Source organism: Manis javanica, chromosome 11, assembly GCF_040802235.1.
Source record: "Manis javanica isolate MJ-LG chromosome 11, MJ_LKY, whole genome shotgun sequence".
NCBI lineage: Eukaryota > Metazoa > Chordata > Mammalia > Pholidota > Manidae > Manis > Manis javanica.
In genome coordinates, this window is record NC_133166.1 from 106,179,922 (window position 1) to 106,193,316 (window position 13,395).

At 38.8% G+C, this 13,395-nt stretch overlaps 1 long non-coding RNA gene across 2 annotated transcripts in view; it reads right to left on the reverse strand.

Moving 5' to 3' along the window:
• Positions 1-13,395, reverse strand: part of LOC118969823 (uncharacterized) — a 45,115-nt gene that overhangs the window by 16,997 nt on the left and 14,723 nt on the right. The window contains exons 4-5 of one of the 2 annotated variants that reach the window (XR_005057644.2): positions 4,424-4,667; positions 3,815-4,125 (exon numbers count right to left, since the gene is read on the reverse strand). The exons of the other annotated variant lie outside the window; for it this stretch is intronic. This is a non-coding gene — a long non-coding RNA (uncharacterized lncRNA). Of the gene's footprint in view, positions 1-3,814; positions 4,126-4,423; positions 4,668-13,395 lie in introns of those variants that run through there. 2 annotated transcript variants of the gene reach the window in all.

Below are 13,395 nucleotides of genomic sequence, written 5' to 3' on the forward strand. Positions count from 1 at the left end.
TTTCTTTAATAATGATGACATTTAGTTTTCCTGTGAGTTCAGCTTTTTGCTGTATTCCTTAAATATTCAGTGTTCTTTTCTGAGTGTTTTATATAGTTTGTAATAGGAGTGGTATTGCTTTTAAAAATATTTAAAACCAGTATTTGTGAACACCTAGCAGTCAGGATGGATGGTAGCCATTAATGTCAGTGTAGCTGTATCAGTGCACATTGATGAATATCCACTCCCATTTATTATTTCACCTTTTATTCCCTCTTTGGACCAAAGATAATCTAGGGGTGTGTTGGTGTTTTATTCAAACCCAAGTAGTTAACGCAACTCTACTTTGTGGGTTATTATGAGACTTAAATGAATTGTTACATATAACATGGGTAGAACACCTGACATGTTAAAGTTTTAAACGGTATCTGCATATATAGTAGATATTTTTACATTGAGTCGCTTTTTTCTTTTTTTCTTTCAAGGATTAAGGGATGTGTGTCCCTTTTTTGAGGAATGTAAGGCTCTATGTCTGTTCATTAAGTCTAGTGTATTGATTCACTTCCTCATATTTTCTTACTTACTTCTGTTTAGTTTGTCCAAGTCTGAAAAAGGTATGTTGAAATTTCTCAACATAATTGAATTTCTATTAGGCTTTCCTTGCAATTCTATTAGCTTTTATTTTATCTATGTTGTGGTTTTAAAATACATTCACAAATGTTTTGACACTTCTAATTTCCATCTCCTTGAACGTGGACTGGATGTAGTGACTTGCTTCTAAGAAATAGAATAATCCTGTGTGACTTCCAAGGCTCCATGTGGCTGTCTTTTGAGGGAGGATAGCTGGCTCTGGGGAAGCCAGCCAGCCACCATGTCATGAGGACACTCAAGCAGCCCTCGGGGGCCCACATACAGAGGACCTGAGGTCTCTGGCCATAGCCACCAACTTGCCCACCCCGTGAGTGACCCACCTTGGGTACAGATCCCACAGCCCCAGTTAAGCCTTCAAATGGCTGCAGCCCTGGCCCACATCATGAATTCATCTTTTTAAGAGACTTTAAGGCAGAGCCTCCTATCTATGACTACGTAATGAATTACCCCAAAACTTGGGGTAATTCATTACGTAGTCATAGATAACTAACACAATGTATATGCTCTGTTTAGATCAATTTGTTATTTAGCACCCTTTCTCAAGTCTTTTTTCCTCAACTGGTGGTATGTCTATGATATATTCTCTGAATCCTTATATATTTATAAATATCTTTCATTCGACTGAAAGATTAATAATAACTTGCCTGGGTATAGGATTCTTGGATTTCAGACATTATCTCTAGTCCTTTGCAATTTGCTCCATTGTTCTTTTAACCTCCAAAGTTGCAGATAAATCACATGCCCATCTGGTTCTTTTTCTTTGTAGTTTACTCATTTTTTTCCCCTGGAAACTTGCATGATTTTCTCTTTATCTTGACGTTCAAGAACTTTATCAGTATGTGCCTATGTTCCTCATTAATCATGCCTGGCACTTAGCCTTTTGAATTTTTAGGCTCTGGTTTTCCTTTTACACAAAAATATTTTCTCCTGTTATTATCTCTCCTCCATCTTCTTCTTTTCCTCCAGAACCTATCCTCTAAGTCTATCTTCCAAATCTCTTATCTTTTTTGTTTGCTTGTTTATTATGATTTCTCTCTGTTTTTTTGTTCTGTCATTTGAGGTATTTCTTCCACTGAATTTTTCAGGCTTCTAATTTGAGTCTCAACAATAGCCTTCGCTTTGGTACCTTTTTAGTCTGAATATCATGGCTCATCTCCAGAGTCTCTTTCATGCTGCACTTAGAGCTCCTTGGTGTTCTCATTTTTTTCCTTCTGTACAAGTTGTTATCCGACTCTTCTGGCAGCTCTGTTTCATGAGGGACTCAGTCTGATTGTTTGATTTGCTCTTTCTCTTTCTGGGTGTGGGTTTCTTTGATGTAGCTTGACTCTCAGTGGTCCTTGGAGGGCGGAAGAACAGTGGTCTCTGCTTGTCTGATGGCACAGCGGCAGACAGGTCCTCAAGAGGAAAGGAAGCCCCCTGCTCCCTGATCTCAAGCCCTCCTGGCCTCAGTGTGGCTCCTCCCCAGCAACTTGGGCTCAAGGACAATATGTACACTAACACAGGGCAGAAAGCAACCTGCTGGCAGGCCGACTGTCATGGCACCATCAGGGGGGCCAACTCCGAGGGACCGCTATTCTCAGGTCCTGCACCAGAGCTATCCCACTCTGCCCTCCAAGCTCCTGTCCTGCCCACAGTGAAGAAAGCATCACGTTAAGTCCGTGCTTCTCACCCCCCAGGTCTCTTCTGCCAACTCCCGGACCCAGCAGAGAAGCTGGAATGCATTTGGAGTGAGACATGGAGGGAATGGGAGAAACATTTTCCTCTAAGCTGCCGTCTTCCTCGTGCATAAATTTGCAACAAATTATTTTTTCATATTCATCCAGATCATCTTTCATCCTAAATGGAGTGTGCAAATAAAGTCTTTGTGAGTCATCCAAATATAAAAACAAACTTGGAACTAAGATTTTAAGGAACATTTTACATATTCCTTGCAGAACTCAAACCAACCAGATGATTTTTGTTCAAACTCTCCAAGGTGAATATTTGTATGTAGACATCAAGTAGGAGAAATGTCAAATCCAACGTTAATTTTTTATATTATTTTTTATTTTTTTTATTTAATCTTTTTTTATTTATTTTCTTTTATTATTATTATTTTTTATTAAAATTATTTTTATATTTTTTTTTTAATTTTTTATTTAATTTAATTTTTTAATTTTTTTAATTAATTAATATTAATTTTTATTTTAATTTTTTTATATTTTAATTTTATTTTTTTTTTAATTTTTTTTTTTATATTTTTTTTTTACTTTTTTTATTAATATTTTTTAATTATTTATTTTTTTTATAATTTTTTTTTATATTTATTTATATTATTATTTTTTTTAATTTTTTATTTTTTTAATTTATATTTTTTTTTTATTTTTTATATTTTTATTAATTTATTATTTTTTTTTATTATTTTATTTTATATTTATTTTTTTTATTTTTAATTATTTTAATTTTTTTATTTTTATTTAAATTTTATTATACTATTTTTTATTTATTTTTTATTTTTTTTTTTTATATTATTTTTTTTAATTAATTTTTTTTATCTTTTAATATTTCTTATTTTTATAATTTTTTATTAATTATTAATTTTTATAATTTTTTTATATATTTAATTTTTTTTTATTTTTTTAATTTATTATTTAATTTAATATTTTATTTTTTAAATTTTTTATTTATTTTTTAAATTTTTTATTTTAAATATTATTTTTTTTTTATATAATTTTAATTTTATTTTTTTTTATTTTAATATAATTATTTTTTTTTTTTTTTATTTTTTTTTTTTAAAATTTAATTTATTTTTTTTTAATTATAATTTATTTTATAATTTTATATTTTATTTTTTAATTTTATTATTATATTTATTTAATTTAATTTATTATTTTTTAATTTTTTAATTATTTAATAAATTTTATATTTTTTATTTTTTTTAATTATTAAAATTATATAATTTATAATTTTTATTTATTTATTAAATTAATTTTTTTTTTAATTCTATTTTTTAATTTTTTATTTTTTTTAAATTATATTTTTTTTTTAATTTTTAATTATTAATTTTTTTTATATTTTTATTAATTTAAAAACTCAACAAATGGCAGAATCTATGGTTTTAGAATGGAATGGTTATTTGATCTCCATGCAAACCTCAGCATATTTCTTCTCCTTTTTTTATTTTATCCTCTGGAAAGCTGTAATTTGAATTTAAGAGCAGTAGTTAGGAGCAAAATGCTAATCAAAATCAGAAAACCATGTATGAAAGCCTCTCATGAGGGAGGCTCCGTGTAACACAGAATTCAGCATGCATTGCTGAAAACTTGAAGCTCTTTTTCCAACTCTAGCTTTAGACGTTCTTTCTTCCTAGATTGCTTCTCCTCTTAGCTGTGACCAGTGTGGTTTTTCTTCTGGAAACCCTTTTCTTTGCCAAGGTTAATGTCAAAGGGAACTACTCCTGCTGTTTTTGAAGCCAGCCAACATCTTTTCATTTCAGGGTCTTCACGACTCCACATTCTTGAGAAACAGGGGATTAGAAACAAACATTGGAAAAGTTACAGAAGCTTAAGAATTCACCAAAAGTTATCTTAAATACGTGTCCCTAGGCCACAGTAAAATATACCTGAGGCCAGGGGGCCTTACTCAGCCCCTTTCTTGGTAGCTTGCATTGCGACTTGTAACAGCGAAGCCTTGGGAACCCGCCCTCGCCCCTTCCTCTCACTGCTCTGCCCCCCCCCCCCCACCTGGCCACAGCTCCCAGGCCTCCTTTTCCTGCTTCCCACCCTCAGCCCTCCCCTTTCCCCAGCAGGCTCACATATTCTGATGATCTTATGTGAGTGGAAGTCTGGCTGCGCCCTTGGAGTGCGTCCAAACCCCACGGGCATTGGAAGTGGAGCCTTTGGGTTCCCGGGGAAGTTCTGGGTCTGTAACCTTCGCACAGGACATGTCACTTCAAGTTATTCTTTTAAAGAGTTGTGGGTTGGAGCGATTACGAAGGAACCTGTCCTTGGTTTTCAGTGGTGTTCAGGCCCACGTGTACTTCACAGCTCCGAATCTAACTGGGATGATGTCAGTTTGAGAAGAGGTTCAAAGAAAATTAAAATGATTATTAAACGTCTGGAAAATAAGACTGTATTAGGAAAGGTAGCAGAGTTTATCAACATGGGACTATTAGCATTTGGTGATAATTGTGTGTGTGTAAACACTGTGGGATGTGTAAAGTGGCCTCTGTCCACTAGATTGATGTCAGTAGCGTTTCCTCTCCAGGTGTGACAACTGAAAAATGTCTGCATCCTTGCCCAATGTCCCCCAGGGTGTGAATACACCCCCGGCTGAGTTAAAGGCATTGACACACTCAACACAGAGAAGACTTGATCAGTGTCCAAATACATGAAGGGCTCTCACACTGATGGCAGCCGCCTGCAGCTCTCTTTTTCCACAGAAAACTGAAGAATTTCAGCCCAAAGGATTTGGATAAAATGTAGTTGATTAACTTTTGTGAGGCTTGTTATGCACTAACACGGTTACTAAAAAGGAACGGAATTCCCTCTTCCTCCTCTTTGAAAAGAGATAAGCCGCTTGTTTCCAGGGTGATCTGGATATAATCCTTCTGCAGAGAAGATGTCCTTGAAGACCCTCTGGCCCCTTCAGCCTGTGTTCGTGTATCCCGCACAGCGCAGGGGCCCAGGAGGCTTCCTGCATGTGACCGAACACCAGACACCACCCCGCCGATCAAACAGGACTTTTCTAAACAGATAACATGAAGTATGAGTGTTTGTTATTATTTTGACATTATTAGAAACAATCCAGGAATCCATAAAATTGTCCTTCAGTATTTTCTTTGGACTTGAAAGAAGTGTGGTTTGTTTATACTGCATCTGGCCTTCTGTTACTCTGAATTATTTATTCACTCTAAGCGGTAGGAAGAAGTGTCGCTGATGCTTTTGAAGAACCACAGGATGAGAATATAAAGTCTGTCTGAAAGGAGAGCTGGACTTCCTAGAAAAGAACCTATTAGCAAGAGAAAGAAATGGCTTGGTGCCTTTTAAAACTTATTTGTACTCCCCTCTCATTCCAGAAATAATGACCAAATTTTTAAGCTCTTGAATTCTGGAAGTACAACGTGGACCAGTGACGCCTTGTGTATCTTTGCTATGTGATAATAGCCCTTTCATTGAAATATATGAACTAGTCAGATATTTTACTTGGTTTTTAAAAATTATTTTAATTCCTTATTGTCTAATTTTATATTTCAGAGATTTAGAAATAGTCTCAAATGTATTAAGATTCTTTCTATTACAAGTTACGGCAAACCCACTACAACCTAATGTAAAGAGCAAAACACAAGAAAAACAGATGAGGAGTTGCCTGATCACATGGCTAAGAAGCCTCAGCGTGCAGCAGTCTCCAAACACAGCTGGATTCTGGGCTAAAAAAAAATTATTTTGTTGTCATACTCCATGGAGCAAGATGACTGCAGAATGAAAGGACTGTCTGCTTTTCTAGTCACTGAAATGAAGTCACGGCCCACCCGGAACCTGCGGCCGCTGTCTAAGGAATGTCCTGTTCCGACAAGCTGGGGTAGGTTCCACAGCACCTCTGGATTCGGGGATGAGGTACACCCCAGAACCCTGTGAACGGAGAGGAAGAATGGGTTCCCAAATAACAGCCAGAGCTGTTAGTGGAAGTAGAGTGCACAGACATTAGGCAGCTAAGGATAAATGTCCATCACATATATATTACTTGCACTGGGGTATTTCAGTGGAACTCTTACCCTCATTATATATTTTTGTGTAGTTTCTATTTAGGTTCTTGTGGGAAAGACTGTCAGTAGTCCCCCACTGTGCCTTCTCCCCTCTTCCAGAGGAAGGGGTTTTTTATCCAGGCATGTGGCTAGAGAAGAAATAAGCACTACATTTCCAATTCCCTCACGGGTAGGTGTAGCCATATGGCAAAGTCCTAACCAATGAGAGGTGAGTATGCAATTTTCAACTTGTATCCTGAAAAGGAAAGTGGGTTAAGCTACTTGTTTATATTATAACATATAATAATATGTTAACAATAATATACTATTAATAGTAATTATAACATATATTATTACATACAATATACATAGTAATATATATTTTAATAAAAACATTGAGACAGGGACCGTGGGTGTAGTCAGAGTAGGGTGGGGGCCTCCGGAAAAAGCAGGGCAGGGTATTTACAGTCAAAGCAATGTAACAATGTAAAGTCCCTATTGAAACTCTATGTTCAGCATTATTCAAAGTCAAGGTCACACTAATTCTCGAGGGTAAAGATACTAGACTAGGAATATAGACATCTTCAGTGAGATCAGTTAAAGGTCAAAAGGTCAGGGGCAACTTGGCCTGGAATGTTTGAGCATTCCTCAAGGGTATCAGCATACCCCATGATTTCACTGTCAACAGCCCTAGCAGACAGACAACAACCCAGCCCACCTTGAGGGCAGGGCAGGTGGTACAAGTCCACACCATAAGCCCTCAGTTCCCAAAAGTCCTCAACTGCCTATAAACCCCCTAGACAACGCACCACCCCGGTCTCTCTCGTCCCCCCTCCCGGCGTGAGCCAGGAGCTCTGTCTGTGCTCTCAATGCATCTCTCCGTAGAAGCCTCTCCCTGGCTCTCCGACCTTGACTGTTTGCTAAGTTCATTCTTCGACTCCACAAACAAGAACCCCGGCATCAACATGTAATGTATACTTCATTAAATATTACATATTAAAACATATAATTAATACATGTTATCAATATCTCATAGAGTAAGAAATGTTTAGAGGAAGAGAAGATTTAAGACTGGGTTTTTATAAAAATAATGATCACTGTTTTTATTGTGACCAATTTTTCATGTTTCACAATTGTAGGAGTAGTGGTGGTAAAGAGGAAGGAGGGAAGGAGAGAGTGGTTTTAAGGCGACTGTGTAAAGACTGCCGTGTCTGTTGTCGGTCGCCCCGGAATGAGCTAGGAGGGCATCCGGCGTCTGAGGAGCAGCCGGGGGTTCTCCGAACCAGCAGCCTCTCCTGCTCCAAGATTGTCCCGCAGGAGTGTTGCCCCTCATTCTGCCCTCCACATTCCCTGCCCTTCAGGTAAGAATCGGCATCTTAGAGGAAAGAAGAGAGCCAGCTTCGAGAACCGAATCACCGTCGTGGGGAACGGGCGGACTTGTTCCCCGAACAACAGCAGGAAAGCTTCGTGACAATGATCACTGGCCAGACACGGAATGTGCCTGAGATCTCCTATGGCTGAAGGTGTTTAAACGGAGTGGTTACTCATCGGGGACGTTGTTGAAGGGATGCATGCCTTTCCTCCCCAGATCTGGACTTCAGCATTCTCACTGATTCGAAAGCGACCCTGGGGAATGGGGAGCTGGGAGGCCAGGAGGCTGTCTCGTTCCTTCGGCGTGGAAGCACACAACCTGGCTTCGTGGTTTCGCCTGGAATATTTGGTCTTCTAAACTCGCAGTCATTCATATTCAAACATACAGGGGTGAAAAACTGCAACGGCAAAGCAAAGAGCTGAAATGTCACCATTTCCACCAAGCTGGGCTGTAGTTCCCTCCACTGGCTTACTGTCTGCCTCTGACTCCAGGAAAACCACACGTGCCAAGACCAGGAGCTCAGTAAATTCAGGAGAGGGTGAGACTTGATTTCTGAGTTTTTCCCCTTTCTCGGCATCATCTCCCCCTTTCTGGGGACTTTTCAACAAAACCATCATCTTCAAGATTTAGGTTCTTCACTGACACCTGCCCCTGGGAAACGAGCTCATAAACTCAGTTAAGTTTGAAAATCAGTGATTGATGAGCTGTGTTGACTTTTAGGAGCATTCAGAACAAAAAGGCTTAACCGAGAGGTACACCCCTTTAATTATAGGGTTTACGTCAACAAAAATCAATGGGAGTGGGTGGGATTTGTGATCTTGTGGTTACCTTTTGTAGGGAGAGGCTTCTTGGTGTTTTTTTATGTTTTTTTTTTTTTTAACATAATTAGTTTGTTTAAACCAAGAGCCGAAGAAGGGTCACGGAGCACATTGCGTTTACATGTCTCTTTTAAACTGTGGGTTTCTCCTGTGTTCCAGTGACTGTCACTTTCTTTCCCTTGAAATGTATTTTTCCTGTAAGTTTTTCCACAGTCTGAATTTTGCTAATTGCATTCCACTGATGTTGTTAAGGCTCCTCTATTTCTTACGGTTTCTGTGCATTGATACATCTAGAGGCTTAGACAGATTTAGGTTCAGTTTTTTGGCATGAATACTTTGTAAGTGGCTTTGTGTAATTCCAGCAACACAAAAGTCACAGGCACAAAATATCTGGTCATCTCTTTCTGTGATGCTAAGATTGATCAGTGGATTCAGGCAATGCCAGGCGGAATCACGCGCCATAAAATCCCCGGTCAGTTCTTACCTAAGGCATGTAGCAGCCGCTGATGGTCTCTGCTTGCATTCATTATTTCATTAGAGATGGCAGCCCAGTGATACTCTATTTTGCCTCCTTCACTCATTAGCTGAAATATCTCTCTAGAAGGGAACTTTACTGCATCAACTAATGGTTACCCTTAGGTACAGTTTGTACAGGAAAGACAAAAATCAAACATTGTTTGATTCTTTCTTTTATATACAAGTTTTTAGAATTATAAGTTGGTCCCCAAAAGAAAAACACTAGTATTTCTCTCTGCTCACAACCCTTCTGAGGCCAAATGTGTGGGTTTTTCCCCCACATTAAGTCATTTTGACACGAACTACCCAGAGTCAGTGCAGGCTACTCACAGGCTCAGCCCGGTGAGAATGCCCCCAAGTTCAGATGCTGGTCGCAACTCCAGGTGTTTGTACTTCTGACCAAGCGGCTGTCAATCTAGGGTCCCCTCAGCTCTGTCTGCAGGCTTGATGGTTCGCCGTAGCAGCTCGCAGAGCCGAGGGAAGCACTTACCATCACCAGCGTGTTAGAGAGCGCCACCCGGGAGCAGCAAACGGCAGAGACCAGAGACGCGCAGGGCAAGGTGTGGGGAGGGGCGTGGACAGCCGTGTCCCCCGTAGGCGTGCCACCCTCCCAGAACGCTGATGTGTCCACCAACCCAGAAGTTCTCGGCTCCTGTCGCTCAGGGGTTTTCGGGAGGCTGTATTTCCTAGACATAATTGATTAAACTACTGGCCAGTGGTGATTAAGCCCATCTGCAGCCCCTCTCCCGTCCATAGAGGTCAGGGGGTGGGGCCGAAAGGTCTTTTCTAATCGCCTGGCTGGTTCCCCTGACAGCCAATCCCCCTGAATCCCATCCTTTCAAGCTTTTCAGTCACCCTCATTAGCTTAAACTCAGGTGTGGTCAAGAGGGGCTCATCCTAAACAAGACGCTTCTCTCACCCCATCACTCAGGCAAGCCCAGGGGTTTTAGGATCTCTGTGCCAGGAACCGGGGGCAGAGACCAGATAAATATTTCTTATTATGTTGCTGTTCCTAGAGTTTCACTCTTTCTCTGTCGTCATCACATGTAAGATGAACATGAGCAAAGTGAGGTAAAGTTATTATGTACTATACTTATTTTTCAATTTTTACATTGTAAAAGGAAATCAATTCCATATCCTACTGTCTCACACATTTAAGCTCCTGTGGTGTCGTAGTCCCTCCTGGCTCCTGTAACACAATTCCACAGACTGGGAAACCTATCAGCAAGGGACATTTGTGTCCCACAGTTCTGGAGGCCGCGAAGTCTGAGAATCTTCATGCTGGCAGAGTGGGCGTCTGGCAAGGGTCCACCGCCTGATTCATAGACCGCTCCTTCTCCTGTATCCTCACATGCCGGATGGAAAGGGGCCCCCTTTTCATAAGACACTAAGCCCCTTCCTAAAGGCTCCACACTTAGGAGCAAGCCCCTCCCAGAAGCCCCACCTCCTAGTACTATCACATGGGGCACGAGGATTTTAACACATTGGATTTTGGGGCGACACAAACATTCAGATTATAACATATGTGTTTTTTTTATTGAAAGGTAAACAACATACTGATTTTTTTTTTACTAACAAGATGAAAATTTTAAATTCAGAAATTACATACAAAGCGATATTTACCAATTACAGAAAGCAAGTGAGGAGAAGACACATCAGCCATATTCATAGTAAAATTTTATCTGACTCAGGAAACACTGCCGCTTCACATTTTTCAAAATCTAATCCTAATCCAGAAATATTTGTGATGCTTTTCTGAGGTGTTATTGTTAGGAATAATCCAAAAGGCACACGTCTCTGTTTCCTTCCAGAGAAACAGGCCAGCCAGGCTTGCAGTATGAGCTTTGGATGACTCAACCCTATAAAAAGTACAGAAACTCTACGTGTAGAGACAAGAATGTTTAAGAGGCAGAAATTAGGGGCCAGGAACTCTCTTTGGTTGTTTTCTTACCCAAAGAGAATCTGTGACTGGCACCTGCGAGCAGCTTTCTCTACTATGAGAATCACCGATGACCTTAAGTGAGGAAGTAAATCTCTACTGCTTAGTTAGCAACTTGCCAGATTATTCAATCCTTGTAAGTCGTTCAAATATTTTTGACGTGCCAAGTAGTACGAAGGTGGTGGTGATGCAAAGGTAAAAATCCAGGGTCTCTCCCCTCAAGGAGTTAGAGCAGGAGAGGAGGCGACAGCACACAGGCAGGCGGTCTACTCAAGGGCTCTTCTGATACAGCCTCCGTGGGATGCTTTTCCCTCCAAAGTAATCATTACATAACAACCCTGAGTGACAACATGCACCTCGCGTTTGACTCTAACGGCACTCCCCCCAACCCCAGACGCCGGCTGCATCCAAGCCATTTGCCAGAGCATCCATCCGAGGCTCTGACCCACCTGGGCCATTATATAGTTAATGCTCCAGACAAGGTTTCTAGCCCTGCTACGGGGCTACCTGCATCCTCATATAAGGGCCTTCACCTTCCCCCCTTAGAATTCAGGAACAGCTCACAATTAAGCAATTAATATTGAAAAGATTTCAACATTTGCACAAGTGGTCACAAAAACCAGCGCTGGCTTCCAAACTTTTTTTTTTTAATTCCAGACCTGTGCTTATATGAAATCACTCCTTAGTGTAATAATAAAGGCTGCTATCCCCATTCCTGATTTCCAAGCACCTCTACTGAACTGCTGTTTTTCAGAAGAACATTGATGTCAAGGATAAAAAACAAAGCATGAGCAAAAATCTTAAACTTGAAGTTTATTGCAAAGGCTTATGTTCATGCTCTTTGAGAACATATATTTTCTTGCTTCAGATGATAATAATAGTATCTTATTTTATATCATTATTTTATAATGCTTTAAACTTTTGGAAGTGCTTTCTATTCTCAGTCTTTGTGGTCTATGTCCCTCCAATTTTAATGTAGCCATTTCTCATTCATGGTCTATGTCTAAGAGGAACATTTTATATTGTAACTTATTCATGAATTTTCTCACTGTTTAAGCAGTATTGCCTTTCAACTGAGTAGATCTCTTTTAAGCAAGTATAAACTGACAGTTATTTTTGTTAAGCCCAGCTATCACCTGACACTGATTGACCCACCACCCATAATAGAGTAATTAATCAAATATTAACTTCTGTAATAATAAACAGAAAATCCTTTGTTCTTCAATATACCTCTATATAATCTTTCAGGCTATTTCTAATCTATTTTAATACAATCATTTTCATTCCCACAGTACATTATAATACTGTCAAATTGAAATTTAAGATTATTTTTTTGCAACATGCATTCACTGTTGCTTACATTTATTACTGTTAAGGGATTGTGACCAAATAATAACCAGTCATGGGGTAAGGAAGGAACAAGAATGGAATTTGCTAAAGCAGATTAAAGTATTTAACTCAATTTGTGAAACCACACTGAATGTATTACCATCCAAATTAAGATTTTAAAGTGCAGAAGGTTCTTGTGATGGAGCAAACAATGAAAAGTCAAAAATGGAAAGGCATTTTCAGCCTGAGGTGAATCACCATGCAAAAATGAAAAAATTAGAAACGCCCACAGATTCCGTTATTTGAAGGAAAATAAAATTTCCTCTATTTTACAGTAGTGAACAATAAGATGTGAGAAATGGCCTGAAGAACAGAGCGGTTTTCTTCTAGACACAAGGATTTAACAAGAATGGTCTGAATCCATGAGCTTCTGTACTTAACTCAATCAAGTTACCTTGTTTAGATAAACCTTTTAAACTAATAACCTTGTTTCTTTTTTCTTGCAACTAGAAACACATGTTGTCTGTAGAAGATATAGATGACCAAAAAAGGTAAAAAGCAACATAATCCCACCATCCAGAAATAGTTACTATAAACATTTTTAAAAAGCTTTATTGAGATTCACATGCCACATCATTCTTCCATTTTAAGTGTATAGTTCAGTTTTTTAGTATATTTACTGCGTTGTACAACTATCAACACACTGTACTTTTAGAACTTTCATCGGCTCTAAAAGAAACCCATCAGCAGTCATTTCCCATTTTCCCAACCACACATCCCCCCTGCCCACCCTTAGCAATCACTAATCTGCTTTCTCTATAATAGATGTCTAATTCTAGACATTTCACATAAATGGAATCACAATAGACAGTCTTCTGTGACTGACCCCTTACATAATGTTTTCAAGATTCATCCAAGTTGTAGCATATATCAGTACTTAATTTTTTATTGCTGAATAATATTCCATTGTGTGAAATACATTTTATTGATCCATTTATAATGGATATTGGGTTGTTTCTACATTCTGACTGTCATAAATAGGCTGCTATGAATATTTATGTACAGGTTT